A 23,074-nucleotide genomic window follows, 5' to 3' on the forward strand; every position below is an offset into this window, starting at 1 on the left:
AGCAAAGAACGCTGAACAAAAGTGTGGGAAATACGGCTGTATCTGAGAAAATGGCTTGGAATGAAGGAAGACAAAAATTGATCGGTCGAGAGAAAAGGCCCTGTTTCCCCCTAGTTTGGAACTTCTCTCACAACTACTGAAATAGAAAAGCTAAACAAATGGTGTTCTATTGTTGCAAAGGAGATTGAAGTGAGGCCATTTTCTCCAGATAAAAGAAAATGGTCATGTCAGGAGTGGGATTTGAAACCACGTCTCTATGCAGAAACCAGAAGACCCAAGAGAGAGGAAAAAAGAGTCTTAAAACTGGCACTTTGGACCAGTCCACAATCCTAATGCTACAAAGAATGTGACTTATCAACCCTAGTTTTCATTAATATTTGATGACACTCTTTAGGGAGGCCAAGATGGCACATCTCTTTCAACTCCTAGAGCCCTTCTCCAGCACAGCTGATTTTTAGGCACACTCACCCGGACCTAAAGTTACATGTTTCCTGGAGTTCCATGAGTTCTGCGGTGTTGGAATCTCCCTGCTCGCGTTTTAAGCGAACAAAAGATGGGTGCTGGCATTCTGAGACCCTCAAAATCCTGCCCTGGGGGCCAGACAGTTAAGCAACCAGCATCCACAACCTCTACCATGATAGCATCCTGTCTGGCAACAACTCACTTATCAATAGCTGGGGTCTGAAATCCTCATTTCTTTGTTGTTCTATCACTGTAGTCTCCGCTTTCCTATTGCTTGTCTGTATAATCTCTGTCTGGTTCTGTGATTGTTTCTGTCTGCTGGATAATTAATTTGTTGGGTGTAAAGCAATTAAGGTGGTGGGATATAACTGGTTAGATAATCATGTTACAGTATGTTGGGATTGGTTAGTTACATTTCAGTAAAATGATTGGTTAAGGTATAGCTAAGCAGAACTCCAGTTTTACTGTATAGTCTGCAGTCAATCAGGAAGTAAGTGGGGGAATGGGAATGGGGGTAGGGGAATTGGAGTTATGTTTTGCTAAGGGGGGAATAGGAAGAGGGAATGGGAACAGGGACACAGACAAGCCTCTGTGGTGTCAGAGCTGGGACGGGTGATACCGAGGAAGGAAATTGGAATCATTGCTTGCTGGAAGTTTACCCCAATAAACATTGAATTGTTTGCACCTCTTGAACTGCGGGTATTGCTGCTCTCAGGTCATGCGAGAAGGACCAGGGAATGGGAGGGTGATGGGATAACCCCTCTAAGAAGTACGTTTTTCAGGGTGTGAAAAACCCTGGAATCAGTATAATTAAGCTGCCCTAAGCCACGGTTAGATAGTGCTCAATGAAAGGACAGATTGTTCTGTCAATGTAGCTATTACAGGGATGGAAAACCCCTCCACTCACTGTAGCAACTGTCTACTCCACAGTGCTGTAGCAGTGTCACAGCAGCATTTTAAGTGTAGACAGCCTCAGAGTGAGACCAGGTCTGGCTCTGTGGATGCTCGGGCACTACAACAAGAGCAGTGACAATACACTAATGCTTCTGTAGTTGGCAGGATTCAAACTTGCCTGGGGAGACCCCAGTGGATTTCTAGTTCATCGCCTTAACCACTCGGCCACAACTACTTGGTGTATAGGTGCTTCACTACACAATGATTCCGTTCTCACTGAATTGTCACTTCCCATTGCTCAGACCAGCTCCCCCAGCACACTCCTGGCTGTGCATTAGTGTAAGTGTGTCCATGGCTGAACAACAAGGGTTCCTGCCCATTTCTCTTCCGGCTGGAGCATGATTAGAGTGTGTTTGTGGTTAACGACATTGCTATAGATTGTTGTTCATTTCCCACACTGACAATTCAGACCGTTCCGTTCCTCTTTGAATCTCCACCAGATCATGCCAATAGCCGGAGTCAGGATTTCTCTGGGGCACTGAAATATTTCAGGGGGTTGGTGCATGAACTCAGCCTTGCATCCATCCCAGATGTTTCATGGACTAACAACAGCAGCGTAAAGAAAGAGCTGATCCAATATCTCACTGTCAGAGGTGAAGGTAGCCTCGTCCCGTCTGCATGACCATTGCCATTGCAGGAGAGAAGATTTCAATGGAATCGAATGCCCTGGCTCAGACAAGAGACACAGGGAGGTTTTGCTGTTCATGGATCTGTGCAAAGGAAATTGTGTCTCTGTGTGAAATCGAGGAGGGAAATGAAACGTCCACATGGTAGCCTAATGCCCTAAGGAATGCGGGCGATGGACTCCGGCTGGGAAATGATTTTACAGGATCAATGTATTGCCCTGATTAAAAGCTATGGCTAAAAGGCAGCCACTGTTGTTAGTACCTGAACCTGTGTAGGGACGCCCAAGTGGGTATCAAGTCCATTGCCTTAACCAGGGGTAGTCGATTATTTTATCAAGATTCAAATTTCTTGGTCAAGGCATAGTCAATGTATAGACGCCAGAGAAAATAAGACACTGATGATAAGAAGAATATAGAAATATTTTGCAGTCACTATGAGCATAACTATGATAATTGTTTTGTGTTTCACTCTTTATATATGGCACCATCTTCCTTCCCTTTAGACTTCTAGTTTACCAAAAGTAAAACTAAACATCTCTTCAGATACCAGGGCGTGTTTGTGTTCATTCCTGCGAGCTACACAGGGATTTGATGTAGCTGCTTTCAATCCTCCGGCTCTGCCGGGATAAGTAACATTTCAGGCTGTCACTGAACTGAAGGAGGGAGATCATTTTTTGACAGGTTACGCCTCCTCTTAAAGGTGTTTGTCTGGCAGCCTTGGTTCCCAGGTCTCTCCTGAGGGAAGAAAGTTTCTGTGCAAAATACCAAAACTTTTAACAGAGCGGAGGGAAAGGCAACGGCCACATGATGAGGCCAATATGTACCACAACATGATTCTTTTATGTGGGATGACTCTGAACACTGACTGATCTGCACTCTCTTGTGTTTGAAGAGATGTTTAGTTTTGCACTTGGGAACCTATAATGCTGAAGTAATGTTATGGATAGTGACACTGCGATTGAAGGGTGATTTATGGTTGTAAAAATTGTTAAAAACACTGAGCTTAAATTTGAACTGCCTGTTATTAAAGGCTGGTTTCCCCATGTTGGTTCCATAAGCTCTGCTAGAAAGGCCCTGGGTTCTTTCCTGCCTCGGTGGGAACTCGAGGGAATCGTCCCCTGCTGCCCTTGGCTCCAGGCTGATTTTTCTGGGGAGGGGGCATGGAATTGATTTGTTTGCTGTTGGGAAGGGAGCCAGGCCACTTCTCAGGGAACGAGAACTCCCAGCATCTGCCCAGCCCAGCCCAGGCTGCTGCCCTGTCCCAGCCTCTGTTCCCCTGGGGGCCCTGCGTGTTTGACTCTAGAGCAGGCTGGGAGCGGCAGCTGAGGCAGAGGACACCTGGGCTGGGCAGATAGGAGGGAGTTTAGCAAGTGGAAATGGTAAAACCGCAGTGAAGTATTACCTTGGACTCGACGGCATTTCTCCATTGGTCTGTCTGCTTTGGGGCAGGGACAATGACACGTCCTGCTGCATTCATCATTTCAAAGGGTGGTTTAGGATTTTCATTCTCAGACACGGTGCACAAAGCAGGACTCAACCCAGGGTGCAAACGAAATGAGCCACTCAGGTTCTGGCAGCCACAATGAGCCTTTGGTGCGAGAGCTCAGACCTGCCTCTGTCCCAGAGGGAGTGGGGTGTCTACAAGGGGCTTGGACCACTAATCTATCAGCGCCTAACTCCCAAACTTTCAGTAACTCTATCACCAGTGCCCATGAGTGTAACTTAAACCATGAGAAAAACCACACTAGGCTAGACCGAAGGCCCATCTAGCTCTGAATCTTGTCCTCTGACAGTAGCCAATAGCAGGTGCCCCCAAAGCCACCACTGGGAGTGGAACCCAGGCTCACCTGTTTACAAGGCAGGTGCTTTAGCCAGCTAAGCCATGGGGCCTGGCTGGGTGTAAGATATAGTGTCTGCCCACACCTGACTCCCTGCCATCTCCACCAGGCCCTGACAAGCTTTCCTGATGTTTTCCTTGCAAGCTGTGTGTGTGAGTGAATCTTTGGCCAGGTCTGCTCTACAAAGTTGTTTCAGCAGAAATATATTGCTCAGGTGTGTGAAGAACACACAACGCTCCCTCGGTCGGCAGCTTGGTGTGGCTGGTGTACACACTGCAATGCCACGTCTGGCGACAAAACTGCCCTCTTTTGGTGACAAAATAAAACTACTTCGATGAGAGGCCTAGAGCTTTTTGCAGCAAACTTACAGTGACAGAGTGCCAGTGTAAATGCTGCTGGTCATTAAATCACCATAACTGGCCTCCGCCAGTATCCCACAATGCCCGCCGTGAACTCACCTGCCCTGCATTGCTGCTACAGAGGCTGGGCCCCTCCCCTTTCCTAGCTCCAGGAAGTTCTGACAGCTGAGCCTGCTGCTCTGCTCTGGCAGCCAGGAGCAAATCACTGCCGTGGAATGCTGCTCTCCGGCCCTGCGAACACAGAGCAGGGGGCGGGAACTTCCATACATGGGGTGGGGGGGGCACCGGCATCCAAACTGTGACACCCCATGACCCCCCTTCCCTCGAGGAGGCTCTTACCTTCTAAACAGGGACGGCTGTTTTCTAGTAAAATCACTGAAAGGGAAGGAGAAAACTCGAAAGAGGTTCCTCCTGGCGCTCACGTCCGTGAACCCGAATACTCCCTCAGTCCTCAAAGAGAGACCTGGAGAAGGAGACTTGCTGCAGCAAAGCCACAGGGGTCTCTGAGGTTTCCCTGGCCCCTCGCCCCTGTCCTGCCTGGCTGATGTCAGCATCTCTCTGTGAGGTCACCACCTCCCCACCACCTTTGACCAATAGTCTGAGGTCCTGCCAAAGGCCTTTGTGATGTCACTGCCACACCCCTCCCTTGCTGGGCTAATGTCCTGCCCCTGGCCAGGCACTTTGCAGGTTTGAGCTACTCCCTGTGGATCACCCCACTCAAGGAGCGTTCGTTCTAGGCAGCAAGCCAGCTAGACAGGAAAACATCAGACGCTGCTCCCAGTGCTACACTCAGTTTTTCAGAAATTAGTCGACTTTATGGCCAGAAGAGACCATTAGAGCATCTAATCTGACCCCCTGCACATCACAGGCCTCCTGTAGAACACAAGAGCTACTTTGGGGGCAAAGACATTCCAGAAAGGCATCTTGTCTTCATGAAATGACATCAGGAGATGGAGAATCCACCACTTTCCTTGGTAGCTTGTTCCTGTGGTGAATCATCCTCGCTGTTGAATATTTGTGCCTTAATTGTAATATGAATTTGTCTCTTTTCACCTTCCAGCCATTGGGTCTTGTTATTCCTTTAATATCCAATCTTTTCTCTCCATTAAGGCACTTCAACGAAGTCACCTTTCAATCTTCTTTTGATCAGCTAAACAGGTTGAGCTCTTTCAGTAGCTCCCTAGAAGGCATTTTGCTCCAGACCTCACAACATTTGTTGGCTCTTTCTGCCCCAGCTCCTATTTCACAACATCTTTTTCAAATGAGGACACCAAAGCTGAAGGCAGTATTCCAGTATCAGTCTCACTGATGCCGTGTCACCTCCTGTGACGTTATTGACATAATCTGTAACTGTATAGATCACCGTTGCGACTGCTGTTCTATATTTGCAGCCAATATTATAGAAAGGTGTCGTGCAAGGGGCCTATGGAGAGGTTCTGACTGGTTGATTATAATGATGCTATCTCTAGATGTGTATCATTTTTTTTAGTTGACGTTATGAATATTGGCTCTATGCTGCCTGTATTTCAATCTTGTGCTCTGCTTCCGGTGTCAGTTCTGTCTAGCCTGCTTGATGGCCCATTAAGGACCATCAGCTGTACAATCGCCCCATTGAGAGAAGGCAGATATGCCTTGTGACTCAGCAAGGTAGCAGGGACCTGCCTATGGAGAGAACTCTAAGGTTTTTCTATGCCACGTCCTGGATAGAGTGTCCTTGGGACAAAGAAAGCAAAGACCACATGGCAAGAGACTATAAAAGGCTGATGTCTCGTCTCCATCTTGTCTTCAATCCTGATTCATAGCTCTGGAGGGACTTTGCTACAAACTGAAGCTCTGTACAAAGGACTGAATGACCCATCCCAGCTTTGAATAGACTCCAGAGACTTGATTTGAAGGTGCAGTTTATTCCATCACTGTTACAAGCCTGAACCAAGAACTTTGCCATTACTGTATGTGAAGGGTTCAAATCCATGTGCATTTTATATAACAACCTGGTCTATGGATTGTGCCAGCTCTTTTCCAGACCCAAAATCCGGAGTATGGTCAAGGACCAGAGGCCTAGCAAATAGTGACCAGCTAAGAGAAAGCTGGGGTAAACAGAAAGCCTTGCTTGCTAAGATAGGCCTGGTCAGCAAATTGCCAGGTGTTGGAGCTTAGAACTAAATGATTGTGTCTTATTCAGAATTGCAGACTGAACAAAGAATCCCTATTCCTATTGTGTTTGTTTCTTCTCTAGGGAGACATTCTTCCCACAGATCCAACCTTGAGTTTATGAAAAGTTGGCACGTCAGTATAAGATATGGCATCCTTCCACCTCCCTTCCAAGGGACCAATGCCTGCCTTAAGACACACAGAAAATAATCTTTATTGCCATATACTTTCACTCTTTCTTTGCTTTAACCCCTAGGAATGTACCTGTTGGACAATCAAAGGAGTTGCTCCATTCCTATGGATCCCAAATCAGAATTCAACATATATATTTTATACTAATAACATTTTATCAAAGTATGAATGAAATGTTAACTTGCTAACTTGAGACCATGGGTGGAGACATTATCTAATCTGTTAATCATTGGCTAATGTGCTTATCCTGTCTTGCAAAACCTGTCCTGGGGTGTGGAACTGCCTAGCCTGTCACTTTCCCCCGCCCGTGGAAATAGAATTAATATTCTATTGTAATTAATTAATTAACAGTGTCTCTGAGCCTAATAAGCCCACTCCGCCAGCACTGTGTGTAATAAAGTCCTATTCTTGACCTCTACACGGTGTAGATTTATGTCCTTCACAGACACCTGCTGAATAAAGAGGAGATTCAGCATCCAGCTTGGCTGAATGTGTCTCCTCTCCCCACAGCTTGGTGATCTTTTGAGGAAATGGAGAAGACTGCCTTTGCCTAGCTGTACATCGCTTGCAAAAGAAACAGGTCTTTTTGGTGACAAGTGTTGAAAGGAGCCATTAGACAAATGTGGAGACAGGAAAAATGTCCCCCAATTGAACTGGCATCTGTGGATGCTGAAGCCACAACACAGAGCGCTAAACACTATATGAGAGCGGGTGGTGTCAGAAGAGTCTCTACCAAAGTCTTTTGCCACCAGCAGGGGCCTCTCTGTGCACAGAACTCCTGGTAGCGTAATGGCTGCAGGCAGTGGAGAACTCCATTTTGGCATCTCTTTTGTGGTGAACATCTGCAGTGGCTGTTTAAAGGTCTCTAGATAGTGATCTTTGGGAAGAGCTGGCTGAAGAACCTTCCTACTAACCAGGAGAGCCTGGCTTGGCCCGACAGTTCTTCCTTGCCAAACCTAGTGTGTCTGTTGGCTCCTTTTTTTGTAGCTCTTTTCAGAAAAAGAAAAGATCTGTCAGCAGAATCCTTCTAAGTGCTTGTTCAAGACAGAGAGAGCTTTCCTTGCGGCTAAGTCTTGGTGCCATGGGGCATGCCTCACTGCAGCACCTCCTGCTGACCATCCTCGCAATTAGCTCTGGTTCACCGGTGCGCCCTCATCTAGTAGCGTCTGGCCACCATCTGTTCTATCATTAGGACCCATGTTGCTCTCAGGACTTCAGTGTCCTCTTATGGACACAGCCCTCTGGCTGTGCCCCACTCAGTTCTCTCCCCCCTGCTGGGGAGGGGGGATGTCCTCTACCCAGACACTTACCTCAGTGGCCGGCTGCAGTCCAGGGTGTAGCCACCTGTGTCAGTGGCTACTGAGGCAAAAGGTGTGAACCTCCAACCCTGCCATCTGTTCCCCTGGACCATTTCCCAACAGACCTAGAACCTTCCTCCACCTTTGTATCAGGGCCTTAGTCTGGCAGTAGTCAGCCAGGAGGTCACTCATGCACCCGTTACCCCAGCACTACTCTGATCATGGTGCCCTCCTGGCTCCTTCCTTCCTTCATAGCAGCCAACCCTCCCTCCCTCCTCAAACTCCAAGGAGTGACTAACTCTCGCTGTGCTGAGCAGCTCTTTATATATGGGCTGCTCCAGCAAGCCTTCTCCTGATTGGCTCTCCCAATAAGCCCTTTCTTGATAGGCTGGGTTCTGCACAGCCTCTTCAAGGCTGCCTTAATCTTTCTCCTGCTTGTTTGGGGCAGACAGCCCACCACACGTGGAAAGTGGCAAATGAGAAGTCTGGAGCTGAAGGAAAGGTTACCATGACTCAGAACTGAGCTGAGGTTGCTGCGACTGAAACACAGTTCACTAACCATTATATGATCACAGTGACTGGTGGGAGAGGCACATGTTAGAAGCCCTCTGTCTACTCAGCTGTGGCTTTCTGTGCCCAGAGAGCCAGACACCTCAAGGTCTGCAAGTCTTGAGGGAAATGGGGAACATCTGTACTTTAGAATTTGCAGGTGTTGATTTGAACCATCAAATGAAACAGTTGCAAATACTTTCTTCATGCAGGCACCATGGCTTAGCTGGCTAAAGCACCTGCCTAGTAAACAGGAGACCCTGGGTTCAACTCGCCTTGGTGTATGGCTTTTGTCTCCTCTGCTCACATTTTCCTGTGTCTGCCTAGGAAACAGAAGAGGCCTCCCTTGGTATCCAAGTCATTGCTTGCTAAGGAAAAGGCTTCTTTGGAGAGAAGCATTGGAAACAATCAAATCACAAACCTGGAGTTGATGAAAACGCTGCTATGACTGGCATTGGCATGGCGGTTGTTTCGACTGCAATTGCTGCAACACGAGAGCCTGCGCCACACATCCTTGTGATTCCCTGGAGATGTTCACACACAGATGTCATGTCACCTTCCTTTTGATTGTCATTGATGAAAAATGGAGCGGTTGGGAGAAAAGTCCCAGAGAGTCGCACCGTGGCTAAGCTGGGTGACTCGCCTGCCAGGTAAAGTGGAGTTAGGGATGCAGCTCCCAGTAGCGCCTTAACAAATGTGTCTGCTCTTCCCACCTTTTGGTGATTCTTTTGCGGAAACAGAGAAGACTGCCTCTGCCTTGCAATGCAAATGCTTGCAAAAGAAACCAGTTGTTTTTTCTGACAAGTGTCAGAAGGAAGCACATAAGAAATGTGGAGACAAGGAAAAGGTCATCGTAACTCAACTTGCATCCATGGCTCTTGAGGCAAAACGCAGAGCACTAAGCATTGTATGACCACAGCAAAATCTAAACTTTACACCTTATTACACTAGGCAGTAGTTAGGTCAAGCAATTTTCTCATCCTACTGGATGTTACCCTCCTTAATACATAGAATTTCCCCTAAAACCTGGATTACTGTCCTCAGATGACCTTCATTTTCTCAGGATTCCCGCTGCTTCCAGCATAGGTGGGGGAGGAGAAAGGCAAAAACATGATGCCACAGTCTCCGATTTTATATCCTTAGTTCAAGTGTCTAGAAGACACTTGCCCAGACGTGTCCGGGTGGGCTCTGCTGAGTCACTAGGTTGGGGAATCCTCCTGGTGTGGTCTTGTGCAACTGAGTCATAGACTTGAGCGGTCCCCATAGTGTTGTGTTTGGGCATCTGTCACTGAATTGGAAATCCCTTAATTACAATTCCTCTGCTGATTCATGGCTGTTGAACACGCTCCTCCGCAGGGTTCACTAGCAAAATTAGAGCCTATTTCAGTAACAACCAGACAGCAAAATGCATAACTTCACACACCCTCATGCTATATATATTTGGACAGAATAACCGATTTCCGCAGATCATGACTTTTCATATGATAACTTACATGGAATGGTTGGTAGGACATATCACAGCCATATATGAACGATGACTATGTGAGCTACAGGGAGCTATTTTGAAGTACATCATGTCACAAAAGCCTCTAGAGACTGGCCTTTGGGAAGAGCTGGCTGAAGAGCCTTCTGAGTCACTGAGAGATCCAGGCTTGGCCCTGCCAGTTTGTGCTTGCGAACTAAACTTGTCCGTTGGGCTCCCTTTTTTGTGTCTCTTTCACAGAAACAGAGCAGAAGTTCTTGGCCAATCCTTGAAAGTGCTTGTTCAAGACACAGGGAGCCTCTGTGCTGGGGCAGGGGTAGGGGTGCAGGAGGTGGTCGGGGGGTGGAGGTGCTTACCTCGGGCAGCACAGCTCCCAAAGTGACTGGCACACTCTCCCCTCCGGCAGTGGCTCCTAGGCAGTGGAATACGGGGGCGGGTCAGCTGTGGCATTTGCACTCAGGGCTGCAGGGATATGCCGGCCACTTCCAGGAGCAGTGTGGCAGGGAGGGAGGGGGCAGAGTGGGCAGGGAGCCACCTTAGCGCTGCCGGCACATCTCCGTGTGTCACTTGGGGAGGCATCAGGTCTCTGTGGGCTGCCTGGGGCAGGGGCAGTGGCCAAGGGGGCTCGGGCCACCCCTTTGCCTCCTCTCTCCAGGCTCCCAGCCCATCTTGCCGGCCGACAGGGATTTTAGGGTGCAGCAGCGCAGGGAGCAGGAAGGGCGAACCACAGCAGCTGCCTCCCTCCACATGCAGGAAAATGGCTTGACCTGCTGGCCCCACAGACTAAGGCACCAGGCCTCCAGCTTGCCCCATTCGACCCAATGGGTTGATCTTGTGGCCAGAATTATGTGCAGTCGGGATTTCCCCCAACAGTGCCCCACAGGGGTCCAGGGTCAGCTCCAGCACAGGCCGCACAGGAAGGCTTAATGCTCGAGCTGCAGTGCATGCTTTAAAATGCCATTGGCCAATCTTTGGATCTCTGTAATGCATGCTGGGCAGGCTCTAGGCCGTGCTCCCCATGGCAGGAGAGAAGGGGCAGGCTGGGGCTTCCTGGATCCCATTTGCTCACAGCCAGCGCCCTGCCCCCACTCCCATGTCATCAGTGGCGCCCCCAGGTCAGCCAGAATGGAGCAGCGGTTTTCACTGCACCAAGTCCACTTATGGCTTACAGGCAACTCCCAGACCCACCACAGCCCACCATGTCGGCCAGAAAGGAGCCCACTCAGCCTCGCCATTGCTGCTTTTCCGTCCCCCCAGAACCCCGCTTCTCCTGGGCTGCAAGTAGCCACCCCTGGGAAGCCAAGAGGCAGGCACAGGATTCTGCCTCCCAGCAGCCAATCGCACCTCCCCCGACTTTGCAGATCGAATGGTGACGCTCTACTAACCCCACGTAGCCGCACTGAGGCGCTTAGCTTCTGCCCTGCCTTCCTCAGCTCGACTTTCCTCTTTTGCCCCATTCCTGCCTCACTTCCTCCTTTGGCAAGTCACGCAGAGGAGGCCAGCAGGAAGAGCCGGCCTCCACCGGCCAACCTTTCAGGGCAGAGGAGGCCAAGCCTCAAGCCTCCAAAAGGTAACACGCCTAACTCCTCTAGGTTCTCCAGCCTGATGCCAAGGTGCTTTCTCCACTGCTGTCAGCACCCTCTCTCATGCAGGGGTTGGAGTTATCCCACGGACAGGCCAATAGGAGAAGGAGGAGGCCTTCCTGAACAGCAAGGGGATCTGGGAAAAGGAAGCCAGCATGTTTCTGCCTGGTTTTGAACCAGGGACCTTTTGCGTGTTAAGCAAACGTGATAACCACTACACTACAGAAACTCCATCTGCTTGGCTGTTGCTCACCTTGGCACAGACCGATGGACAAACCTGGAGAAAGTGGTGGCAGCCCTTCGAAGGGTCAGCTGGCAGAGCAGAGCACTGGAGCGGGCACTCAGGAAGTCATCCTTACGTCGCCCTTGTGACTCCAGCTTGAGGGAGAGCTGCTTTTTCTTCCCCTTGCTGACAAAGAGCAAGAGAAGAATGAAAGGTCAGGTGGGCCAACTCGGTGCAGAAGCCCATGCTGCCTTTTCCTGCTGCATAGCCTGAAATGAGGGACTCGTGGCAGTTAAAGGAACTGCTGCACTTTCAGAAAACATCCCACCCGTGCACACAGGGGGACAGAAGAGCCTGTTAGTCTAGCACGCTCCCAACTGAACTACTTCAGCAGCTGCTCGGTTTCTTTTTGGCCTCCTGCTTTTCTGTCTGGGATGTTGTTGTCAGCTGTGGCACAGAAAAAGGACGTCATTGCGAGCGGCCCATGAAGACAAGATTCACTTTTGCCTTCCTTGCTCGGCTTCACTTGCTTCCTCGCCCTATTCCTGCCTTAGTTCCTGGGTTTCCTGAAGGCGACGGGGGGCCAGCAGTACCAGGAGGAAGTTGGGCAGCTAGACCCTGGTGGCAAAAGTCCTGCCGCCACTTGCCACCCCACTCTCTTCTCCCAGCGTCACATATTGGCCACCAGAGACTTGGTGCCCAGCAGCACAACGGAAGGCAGTGGACAGAGCCACCCTCGCCTTGAAGCTTCGGCTCATTAAACCACATCTTCAGTCGCTGATGGCCAATGAGAGACTGACATCACTTGCTATTTTAGCACTTTAAAATGCCATTGGCCAATCTTTGGATCTCTGTAATGCTACGCTTCAGTTCATGGGGGAAAGGCGAGAGAAGCGACCTTTGAACAAAGGGCCTGGGGTTAACATCCTAATGTTGTCTGTCTCCGACTGTAACACTATTTAATACTGGCCCACCCTGTGCTGGTGAGTGCTCCATTGCTAGATGTTAGTACATTTCAGTTACTGTCAAAATTAAAAAGTTTCTATATGCTTAAAGAAAATGCATTTGTTTTATTTGCTTATATATGGCATGAATAAATACAGGTTTACAGAACCTAGCCTGCAAATTTATCATCTTATATGACAGAGAAAATCATGCGTCGAAATTGTGCGTCAAAATCATGAGCTGAGCTACAAATGCAATGAAAAATAAGATATTCAAAATTTTAACATATGGGGGGCGGGGGGGGGCACTGAAGACACGTCTTGCCTGGGAGAGGCACTTGGTCTAGGGGAGGCCCTGTCAGGGAGAGCAGGAGTTAATCTCACACGCCTATTTCCAGGCTGTAATCTGTGGGAGCCCTGCTGTGGGGGAGGGATCGCGGCAGCCCAGACTCAGGGCTGGAACAGGCCCCGGATTGAGGGGGTGGCTGCAGGGTTTGCAGCGCTCTGATGTCTCAGACAATATGTCTCTCCCAAAGCCTCAGATCTGCGTCCCCAGAAGGCTCCTGCGCTGCCTCCGCTCCTCTCACAGTCTATAGCAAGGAGCAGCAGCAAGGGTCAGGGATGAGCCATAGGCACTAGGTGGGGGGCAGAGGCTTCAGGAGCCCAGAGTGTTTGCCTGTCTGGGCATTTTGGCTGAGACCTCAGGGACACATTGTGAGGCAGAATCCCAGGCATCTTATGAAAGGAGCATAAGGACGTAAGAACGGCCAGACTGGGTCATACTGGGTCCATCTAGCCCAGTATCCTGTCTTCCCATAGCGGCCAAAGCCAGGTGCCCCAGAGGGAATGAACAGAACAGGGAATCGCCAAGTGACCCATCCCCTGTCACCTATTCCCAGCTCCTGGCAAATAGAGACTAGGGACACCATCCCTGCCCATCCTGGCTCAGAGCATGTCCTCCATGAATCGATTTAGCTCTTTTTTTGAACCCTGTTATAGTCTTGGCCTTCACAACCTCCTCTGGCAAGGAGTTCCGCAGGTTGACTGTGCGTTGTGTGAAAAAATACTTCCTTTTGTTTGTTTTAAACGGGCTGCCTATTCATTTCATTTGGTGACTCCTAGTTCTTGTGTGATGAGAAGGAATAATTAACACTCCTTATTTACTTTCCCCACACCAGTCATGATTTTATAGACCTCTAGCATATTTCCCCTTAGTCAGCTTTTCTCCAAGCTGAAAAGTCCCAGTCTTATTATTCTCTCCTCACATGGCAGACACTCCATACCTGTTTCTGAACCTTTTCCAATTCCAATACATCTTTTTTAAGATGGAGCGACCATATCTGCACGCAGTATTCAAGATATGGGCGTACCATGGATTTATACAGTGGCAATAAGATTTTCTCTCTTATTCTCTATCCCTTTCTTAATGATTCCCAACATTCTGTTCACTTTTTGCCTGCCGCTGCCCATTGAGTGGATGTTTGCAGAGAACTATCCACAGTGACTCCAAGATCTCTCACTTGAGTTGGAACAGCTATTTTACATCCCATCGTTTTCTATGTGTAGTTGGGATTATGTTTGCCAATGTGCATTACTTTGCATTGATCAACATTGAATTTCATCTGCCATTTTGTTGCCCTTTCACCTAGTTTTGTGAAATCTCTTTTTAGCTCCTCCCAGTCTGCTTTGGACTTAACTATCCTCTGTAGTTTTGGATCATCCGCAAATTTTGTCACCTCGCTGTTCAGGAGGTCGTTTATGAAGATGTTGACTAGTCCCAGTACAGACACCACTAGTTACCTGTTTGCATCCTGAAAACTGTCCATTTATTCCTACCCTTTGTTTCCTGTCTTTTAACCAGTTATTGATCCACGTGAGGACCTTCCAGAGGTGAACGTAAGCTGGTACATTCCGGTATGAGGTCCTGGCAAGAGCGGGTACGCTGTGCCAGCCTGGCCCGGCTTCCCCAGTCTGGTGATTTAAAGGGCCCAGGGCTCCCTGCAGCCTCCCAAGCGCCCCTGGCGGAGCCCCGGGGAGCAAATCACTGCCCTGGAACGCTGCTCTCTCCCGCGCTACGAACACAGAGCAGGGGCGGCGGGAGCTTCCTTACAGTGGGGGGGGGGGTCACTATTGTCTGAACTGTGGCACTCCCATGAAAACCCTTCCCCAAGGACCCACACTCACACCACCTCTCCCCCCGAGGCCACACCCACAGAATGCCTCTCCCCCCCCAAGACTCCCCCTTTCCCCCATCCATCATTTGTCCTAACAGCCAGTTAAGAGTGGTGGGGCCACGGCCCTCTAAACCCCCTGTTCCAGCACCCCTGACACAGAGCTCAGCAGAAGCGGTGTGTGTGTGTGTGTGTGCGTGTGACAGAGGCAGTTGTGCTGAGCTGAGCCAGTGAGGGAAGCGGGGGCTCATGTTGGGGCTGCCCCCTCCCCCTGCCTCAGGCCTGGTTGCTTGCAGCAGCTGTCTGAACATAGAGACAGTGTGCAACACACTCCCTCTCCCCACACACACACTCCCTCTCCCCACACACACAGGCTCCTTTCTTTCCTCACCCTGGAGTAAACTCAGCTTTTAATTCCATCCTTGATGTTTCAAGGAATAACAACAGACGACAGAGGAAAGAGGTGGACAGGGCGGGTCTCAGGGGAGGGGCAAAGAGGTGGGGGTGGTGGACAGGGAAGGTCAGGGGAGGGGGTAGAGAGGTGGGGGCAGTGGGCAGGGTGGGTCTCGGGAGAGGCAGAGAGATGCAAGTGGTGGGCAGGGTGGATCTCAGGGGAGGGGCAGAGAGGTGGGGGCGGTGGGCAGGGCGGGTCTCAGGGGGGGAGCAGAGTGGTGGGGGCGGTGGGCAGGGCGGGTCTCAGGGGAGGGGCAGAGAGGTGGGGGCGGTGGGCAGGGCGGGTCTCAGGGGAGGGGCAGAGAGGTGGGGGCGGTGGGCAGGGCGGGTCTCAGGGGAGGGGCAGAGAGGTGGGGGCAGCAGGCAGGCCGTGGGGTAGGGGGTGGAGAGACACAAGGAGGTCTTCGGGGAGGAGAGCAGCGAGCGACCAGCAGGCCTCAGCCACAGTGGAAGAGCGGGGGTGGGAAGTGGCCAATGGGAGTGAGGGCAGAGCACAGGTGGGGCCTCAGAGAGAGGAGAACGAGGGAAGGGGGTGGAGGGGGCAGGGCCGCCCAGAGGATTCAGGGGGCCTGGGGCAAAACAATTTCGGGGGCCCCTTCCATAAAAAAAAGTTGCAATACTCTAGAATCCTGTATTCTCGTGGGGGCCCTGCAGGGCCTGGGGCAAATTGCCCCCCCTGCCCCCCCTCTGGGTGGCCCTGCCCTCAGCCTCTCCTCGTCAGTCCCCTGCCCCCGATTCATTTTTGTTGCCCTCCCCTAGACTCTCTCCAATTTGTTTCTGTAGTAGGGGGGTGAAAGCTGGACGCAATGCTCCAGATGTGGCCTCACCAGTGCCGAATAGAAGGGAATAATCACTTCCCTCGATCTGCCGGCAATGCTCCTACTAATCCAGCCAATACGACCAGGTACCCATATTGAATGCAGACCCAGCAATATTTGCTAAATTGGTTACTGTCCATTCAGGAGGTTATTTCCTACCTATTCATAAATAATGAAGATGCTCTAAGCGGAGGGGAAAGAGCTGTCCTGTCCGTGTAGTTAACCCATCTCCCCGAGAGGTGGTAGCTATGTCACTGGGGGAAGCTATGGGGGTGGGTGTGCAAGCTGTGGTGTTTACATGGATCTATAAGTTTAATCAAACCCCATTTTTAAAAGCACTGTGGTCTGGGAACAGAACAGGAGATCTCTGAGGCAGGGCCTGTCCTTCAAAATCTTTAAGATCTCTGACTTACCTACACAACAGTCATGGGGGTATAGCTCAGTGGTAGAGTGTTTGACTGCAGTTCAAGTGGTCCTTGGTTCAAATCCAAGTACCCCCTTACAAACCTCTTCTTTCAACAAAAATAAGGGCATTTCCATTATGTTCAGGAGTTCCAATGAATAGGGATCCCTGAAATGAATGGAAACACTAAATGTTTTCCTGTGCAAATGCATAAAAACCTAGCAAACGTGTGCCTTCACTGAAATCAGTTCCAATCCTCTAAAGGATTAAAGAATCCTTATTGAGGTTGCAGGAAAAAAACATCCTGATGTGTAGAAAGAATAGTAAATATGGCAGGCGACAAGCTTGGCTTAACAGTGAAATCCTTGCTGATCTTAAACACAAAAAAGAAGCTTACAAGAAGTGGAAGATTGGACAAATGACCAGGGAGGAGTATAAAAATATTGTTCAGGCATGCAGGAATGAAATCAGGAAGGCCAAATCACACTTGGAGTTGCATCTAGCAAGAGATGTTAAGAGTAACAAGAAGGGTTTCTTCAGGTATGTTAGCAACATGAAGGAAGTCAAGGAAAGTGTGGGCCCCTTACTGAATGAGGGAGGTAACTTAGTGGACAGAGGATGTGGAAAAAGCTAATGTACTCAATGCTTTTTTTGCCTCTGTCTTCACAAACAAGGTCAGCTCCCAGACTGCTGCACTGGGCAGCACAGCACGGGGAGAAGGTGACCAGCTCTCTGTGGGGAAAGAAGTGGTTCAGGACTGTTTAGAAAAGCTGGACGAGCACAAGCTCATGGGGCCGGATGCGCTGCATCCGAGGGTGCTAAAGGAGTTGGCGGATGTGATTGCAGAGCCATTGGCCATTATCTTTGAAAACTCATGGCAATCGGGGGAGGTCCCAGATGACTGGAAAAAAGCTAATCATAGAATCATAGAATCATAGAATCTCAGGGTTGGAAGGGACCTCAGGAGGTCATCTAGTCCAACCCCCTGCTCAAAGCAGGACCAAACCCAACTAAATCATCCCAGCCAGGGCTTTGTCAAGCCTGACCTTAAAAACCTCTAAGGAAGGAGATTCCACTACCTCCCTAGGTAACCCATTCCAGTTCTTCACCACCCTACTAGTGAAAAAGTTTTTCCTAATATCCAACCTAAACCTCCCCCTCTGCAACTTGAGACCATTACTCCTTGTTCTGTCATCTTCTACCACTGAGAACAGTGTAGATCCATCCTCTTTGGAACCCCCTTTCAGGTAGTTGAAAGCAGCTATCAAATCCCCCTCATTCTTCTCTTCTGCAGACTAAACAATCCCAGTTCCCTCAGCCTCTCCTCATAAGTCATGTGCTCCAGCCCCCTAATCATTTTTGTTGCCCTCCGCTGGACTCTCTCCAATTTATCCACATCCTTCTTGTAGTGTGGGGCCCAAAACTGGACACAGTACTCCAAATGAGGCCTCACCAGTGCTGAGTAGAGGGGGATGATCACATCCCTTGATCTGCTGGAAATGCCCCTACTTATACAACCCAAAATGCCATTAGCCTTCTTGGCAACAAGGGCACACTGTTGACTCATATTCAGCTTTTCGTCCACCGTAACCCCTAGGTCCTTTTCTGCAGAACTGCTACCCAGCCATTCGGTCCCTAGTCTGTAGCAGTGCATGGGATTCTTCCGTCCTAAGTGCAGGACTCTGCACTTGTCCTTGTTGAACCTCATCATATTTCTTTTGGCCCAATCCTCTAATTTGACTAGGTCCCTCTGTATCCTATCCCTACCCTCCAGCGTATCAACAACTCCTCCCAGTTTAGTGTCATCTGCAAACTTGCTAAGGGTGCAGTCCACACCATCCTCCAGATCGTTAATGAAGATATTGAACAAAACCGGCCCCAGCACCGACCCTTGGGGCACTCCACTTGATACCGGCTGCCATCTAGACATGGAACCATTGATCACTACCCGTTGAGCCCGACCATCTAGCCAGTTTTCTATCCACCTTACCGTCCATTCATCCAGCCCAGACTTCTTTAACTTGCTGGCAAGAATACTGTGGGAGACTGTATCAAAAGCTTTGCTAAAATCCAGAAATAGTACATCCACTGCTTTCCCCTCATCCACAGAGCCGGTTATCTCGTCATAGAAGGCAATTAGGTTAGTCAGGCATGACTTGCCCTTGGTGAATCCATGCTGACTGTTCCTGATCACTTTCCCCTCCTTTAAGTGGTTCAGGATTGATTCCTTGAGGACCTGTTCCATGATTTTTCCAGGGACTGAGGTGAGACTGACTGGCCTGTAGTTCCTTGGATCTTCCTTCTTCCCTTTTTTAAAGATGGGCACTACATTAGCTTTTTTCCAGTCATCCGGGACCTCCCCCGATCGCCATGATTTTTCAAAGATAATGGCCAATGGCTCTGCAATCTCATCGGCCAACTCCTTTAGCACCCTCGGATGCAGCGCATCCGGCCCCATGGACTTGTGCTCGTCCAGCTTTCCTAAATAGCCCCGAACTACTTCTTTCTCCACAGAGAGCTGGTCACCTCCTCCCCATACCGTACTGCAGAGTGCAGCTGTCTGGGAGCTGACCTTGTCTGTGAAGACAGAGGCAAAAAAAGCATTGAGTACACTAGCTTTCTCCACATCCTTTGTCACTAGGTTCCCTCCCTCATTCAGCAAGGGGCCCACACTTTCCTTGACTTTCTTCCTGTTGCTAACATACCTAAAGAAACCCTTCTTGTTACTCCTAACATCTCCGGCTAGCTGCAACTCCAAGTGTGATTTGGCCTTCCTGATTTCACACCTGCATGCCTGAACAATACTTTTATACTCCTCCCTGGTTATTTGTCCAATCTTCCACTTCTTGTAAGCTGTTCTTTTGTGTTTAAGACGAGCAAGGATTTCACTGTTAAGCCAAGCTGGTCGCCTGCCATATTTACTTCTCTTCCTACACATCGGGATGGTTTGTTCCTGCAACCTCAATAAGGTTTCTTTGTAGTGCCCATCTTTAAAAAAGGGAAGGAGGAGGATCCGGGGAACTACAGGTCAGTCAGCCTCACCTCAGTCCCTGGAAAAATTATGGAGCAGGTCCTCAAGGAATCAATTCTGAAGCACTTAGAGGAGAGGAAAGTGATCAGGAACAGTCAGCATGGATTCACCAAGGGCAAGTCATGCCTGACTAACCTAATTGCCTTCTATGAGGAGATAACTGGGTCTGTGGATGAGGGGAAAGCAGTGGATGTGTTATTCTTTGACTTTAGCAATGCTTTTGATACAGTCTCACACAGTATTCTTTCTTGCCAGTAAGTTAAAGAAGTATGGGCTGGATGAATGGACGGTAAGGTGGATAGAAAACTGGCTAGATGGTCGGGCTCAACGGGTAGTGATCAACGGCTCCATGTCTAGTTGGCAGCCGGTATCAAGTGGAGTGCCCCAAGGGTCGGTGCTGGGGCCGGTTTTGTTCAATATCTTTATTAATGATTAGGAGGATGGTGTGGACTGCACCCTCAGCAAGTTTGCAGATGACACTAAACTGGGAGGAGTGATAGATACGCTGGAGGGTAGGGATAGGATACAGAGGGACCTAGACAAATTAGAGGACTGGGCCAAAAGAAACCTGATGAGGCTCAACAAGGAGAAATGCAGAGTCCTGCCCTTAGGACGGAAGAATCCCATGCCCTGCTACAGACTAGGGACCGAATGGCTGGGCAGCAGTTCTGCAGAAAAGGACCAAGAGGTTACAGTAGACGAGAAGCTGGCTATGAGTCAACAGTGTGCCCTTGTTGCCAAGAAGGCTAACGGCATTTTGGGCTGTATAATTAGGGGCATTGCCGGCAGATCAAGGGATGTGATCATTCTCCTCTATTAGACATTGGTGAAGCCTCATCTGGAGTACTGTGTCCAGTTTTGGGCCCCACGCTACAAGAAGGATGTGGAAAAATTGGAAAGAGTCCAGCGGAGGGCAACAAAAAATGATTAGGGGGCTGAAGCACATGACTTATGAGGCGAGGCTGAGGAAACTGGGCTTGTTTAGTCTGCAGAAGAGAAGACTGAGGGGGGATTTGATAGCTGCTTTCAACTACCTGAAAGGGGGTTCCAAAGAGGATGGATCTAGACTGTTCTCAGTGGTAGAAGATGACAGAACAAGGAGTAATGGTCTCAAGTTGCAGAGGGGGAGGTTTAGGTTGGACATTAGGAAAAACTTTTTCACTAGTAGGGTGGTGAAGAACTGGAATGGGTTACCTAGGGAGGTGGTGGAATCTCCTTCCTTAGAGGTTTTTAAGCTCAGGCTTGACAAAGCCCTGGCTGGTATGATTTAGTTGGGGATTGGTCCTGCTTTGAGCAGTAGATTGGAGTAGATGACCTCCTGAAGTCCCTTCCAACCCTGATATTCTATGATTATATGATTAGATGCTCTAATGGTCTCTTCTGGCCATAAAGTCGACTAATTTCTGAAAAACCGAGTGTAGCTTTGGGAGCAGCGTCTGATGTTTCCCTGTCTAGCCGGCTTGCTGCCTAGAACAAACGCTCCTTGAGTGGGGTGATCCACAGGGAGTAGCTCAAACCTGCAAAGTGCCTGGCCAGGGGCAGGACATTAGCCCAGCAAGGGAGGGGTGTGGCAGTGACATCACAAAGGCCTTTTGCAGGACCTCAGCCTATTGGTCCAAGGTGGTGGGGAGGTGGTGACCTCACAGAGAGATGCTGACATCAGCCAGGCAGGACCGGGGCGAGGGGCCAGGGAAACCTCAGAGACCCCTGTGGCTTTGCTTCAGCAAGTCTCCTTCTCCAGGTCTCTCTTTGAGGACTGAGAGAGTATTCGGGTTCACGGACGTGAGCGCCAGGAGGAACCTATTTCGAGTTTTCTCCTTCCCTTTTAGTGATTTTACTAGAAAACAGCCGTCCCTGTTTAGAAGGTAAGAGCCTCCTGGAGGTGTGAAACCTGATCAGTCTGATCCATCTGGTGACAGTTGAATTCTAGGCATGGAAAACATGAGCTTAAGGAGGCAGAATTTTATTCTGCACCTGGGATTTTGTCCCTTAGAATCACTGGGGACATTGAGGTTTGTCCTTTTTGTTTTACCTTTTCCTCCATCCATCCCTCCCTCCTTTCTCTTTATCTCTTCCTTCTTTTGTCCTTTCTCCTGTTCCCCTCCCAACACCAGGGGTGGGTGTGTGTGTGTGTGTGGGTGTGTGTGTGGGTGTGTGTCATGGAGGAGGGCTCTACAGCTCCCACTATGGGAGGTCCACCCAAAAATGTGGGGCTGAAATAGTGCTCGGGCAGTGATCCCCACCAGTGACCTGGGCCATCCTTTGGGCTCTCTGGTGCGAACCCTCAGCCTCCCGTCCTCAGTCTCTACCTGATTGGCTGAGCAGGGGGTTATTGACAGGGAGGAGACACAGGTCCTTGTTGGTCTCTTTTATGACCAAGGAAATAAGTCAGAACCAGTTCTGTGTTTGATGGATTTTGCTGCTTCTCTGCATTAATGGTCTCTGAGCAGTTCATGATTCTCTCTAACCTTGCAGTTCTCAAATACTTGCTGAATAATTACTGTCACTGTTGTTGGTCTGGAGCTCATCTGAGAGCACTTTATTCAGGTCATTCAATGTCTGAAATTCAAGATCTGATGGTTAGTTTGAAAATCAGGGCTCTTGGGTCCTATTCCCAACTCTGCCACTGACTGGCTGTGTGACCTAAGACAAGTCAATTCTCCTTTCTCAGCCTCAGCTTCTCCCTCTTTCAAGTAGGGATAATAATGATCCGCTCCTACCTACCTCAACACACTCACTGTTCCCCAACACACACATTGTCTCTCCCCACACACACACACAGTCTCCACACTGCAGTTGAAAAGCAGCTGGCAATCTAGTAGGATGCCCATGGAACAATGGGATCGAGAAACCTGCATCACTGAAAGTGCAGCCATGGAGACACCACACACCAGCCTTGCCTAGCAGGGGCAGGGGGGCGAGAAGGGACATCATCCGAGCTCCCTGCATCCAGGTCACTTTCCTCAGCCGGGCTGCGTCAGGGGAGGGCAGAGAGCAGCAGCTTCTGATGCTCCCCTCACAGCCCAGCCCAGGTGGGGAAAGTGGCCAGGACGCAGGGAGCACATAGTGCTGCTCCTCGCTCCCCCCACCCTCTGTGGGGCCACGGAGGAGCATTGGGGCAGGGGAGAGCAGTGAGCACCTTTGCACGGCCACACGGTGCCCTTTGACCCCCTGGAGCCCTGGGCGGCTGCCGGGGGCCCCACCCCTAAGGCCGGCCAGGCTCCCCAGCACGAACAGCAGAGACACAGGGAGACTGGCCACCCACTGAGCAGAGGTAGCCTGGGCGGCTCGTAATGGAGGCTCGGGGGGGCTCAGCCTCCCCAAACCTTGTGTCGCCAAGGGGACAGTGGGGCCCATGACTAGGGGCCCTGGGCAAATTAGGCCCCCCCTGGGAAAGTCTCCCCCACGGAGGCCCCAGGGCTGGAGGAGCTCCCACTCCCTGCTACGGCCCGGGGGCTGCAGCAGGGGAACAGAGCTTCTCTGGTCTCGGGGCCGCAGCGGGGCCGGGGTAAAGGAGTGACAGGGTGGGGCCAGTG

The 23,074-nt window shown here is 50.1% G+C and overlaps 2 non-coding genes across 2 annotated transcripts; one reads left to right on the top strand and one right to left on the bottom strand.

The window, feature by feature from the left end:
• Positions 1-11,651: 11,651 nt before the first annotated feature.
• TRNAV-AAC lies at positions 11,652-11,724 on the bottom strand. The gene has a single exon. It is a non-coding gene; the product is annotated as a tRNA-Val (tRNA).
• Positions 11,725-16,532: 4,808 nt separating this feature from the next.
• Positions 16,533-16,604, top strand: TRNAC-GCA. Its single transcript has one exon. It is a non-coding gene; the product is annotated as a tRNA-Cys (tRNA).
• The last annotated feature ends 6,470 nt before the right edge of the window (positions 16,605-23,074 follow it).

This window comes from Mauremys mutica, unplaced genomic scaffold, assembly GCF_020497125.1.
Source record: "Mauremys mutica isolate MM-2020 ecotype Southern unplaced genomic scaffold, ASM2049712v1 Super-Scaffold_100472, whole genome shotgun sequence".
Classification (NCBI taxonomy): Eukaryota; Metazoa; Chordata; order Testudines; family Geoemydidae; genus Mauremys; species Mauremys mutica.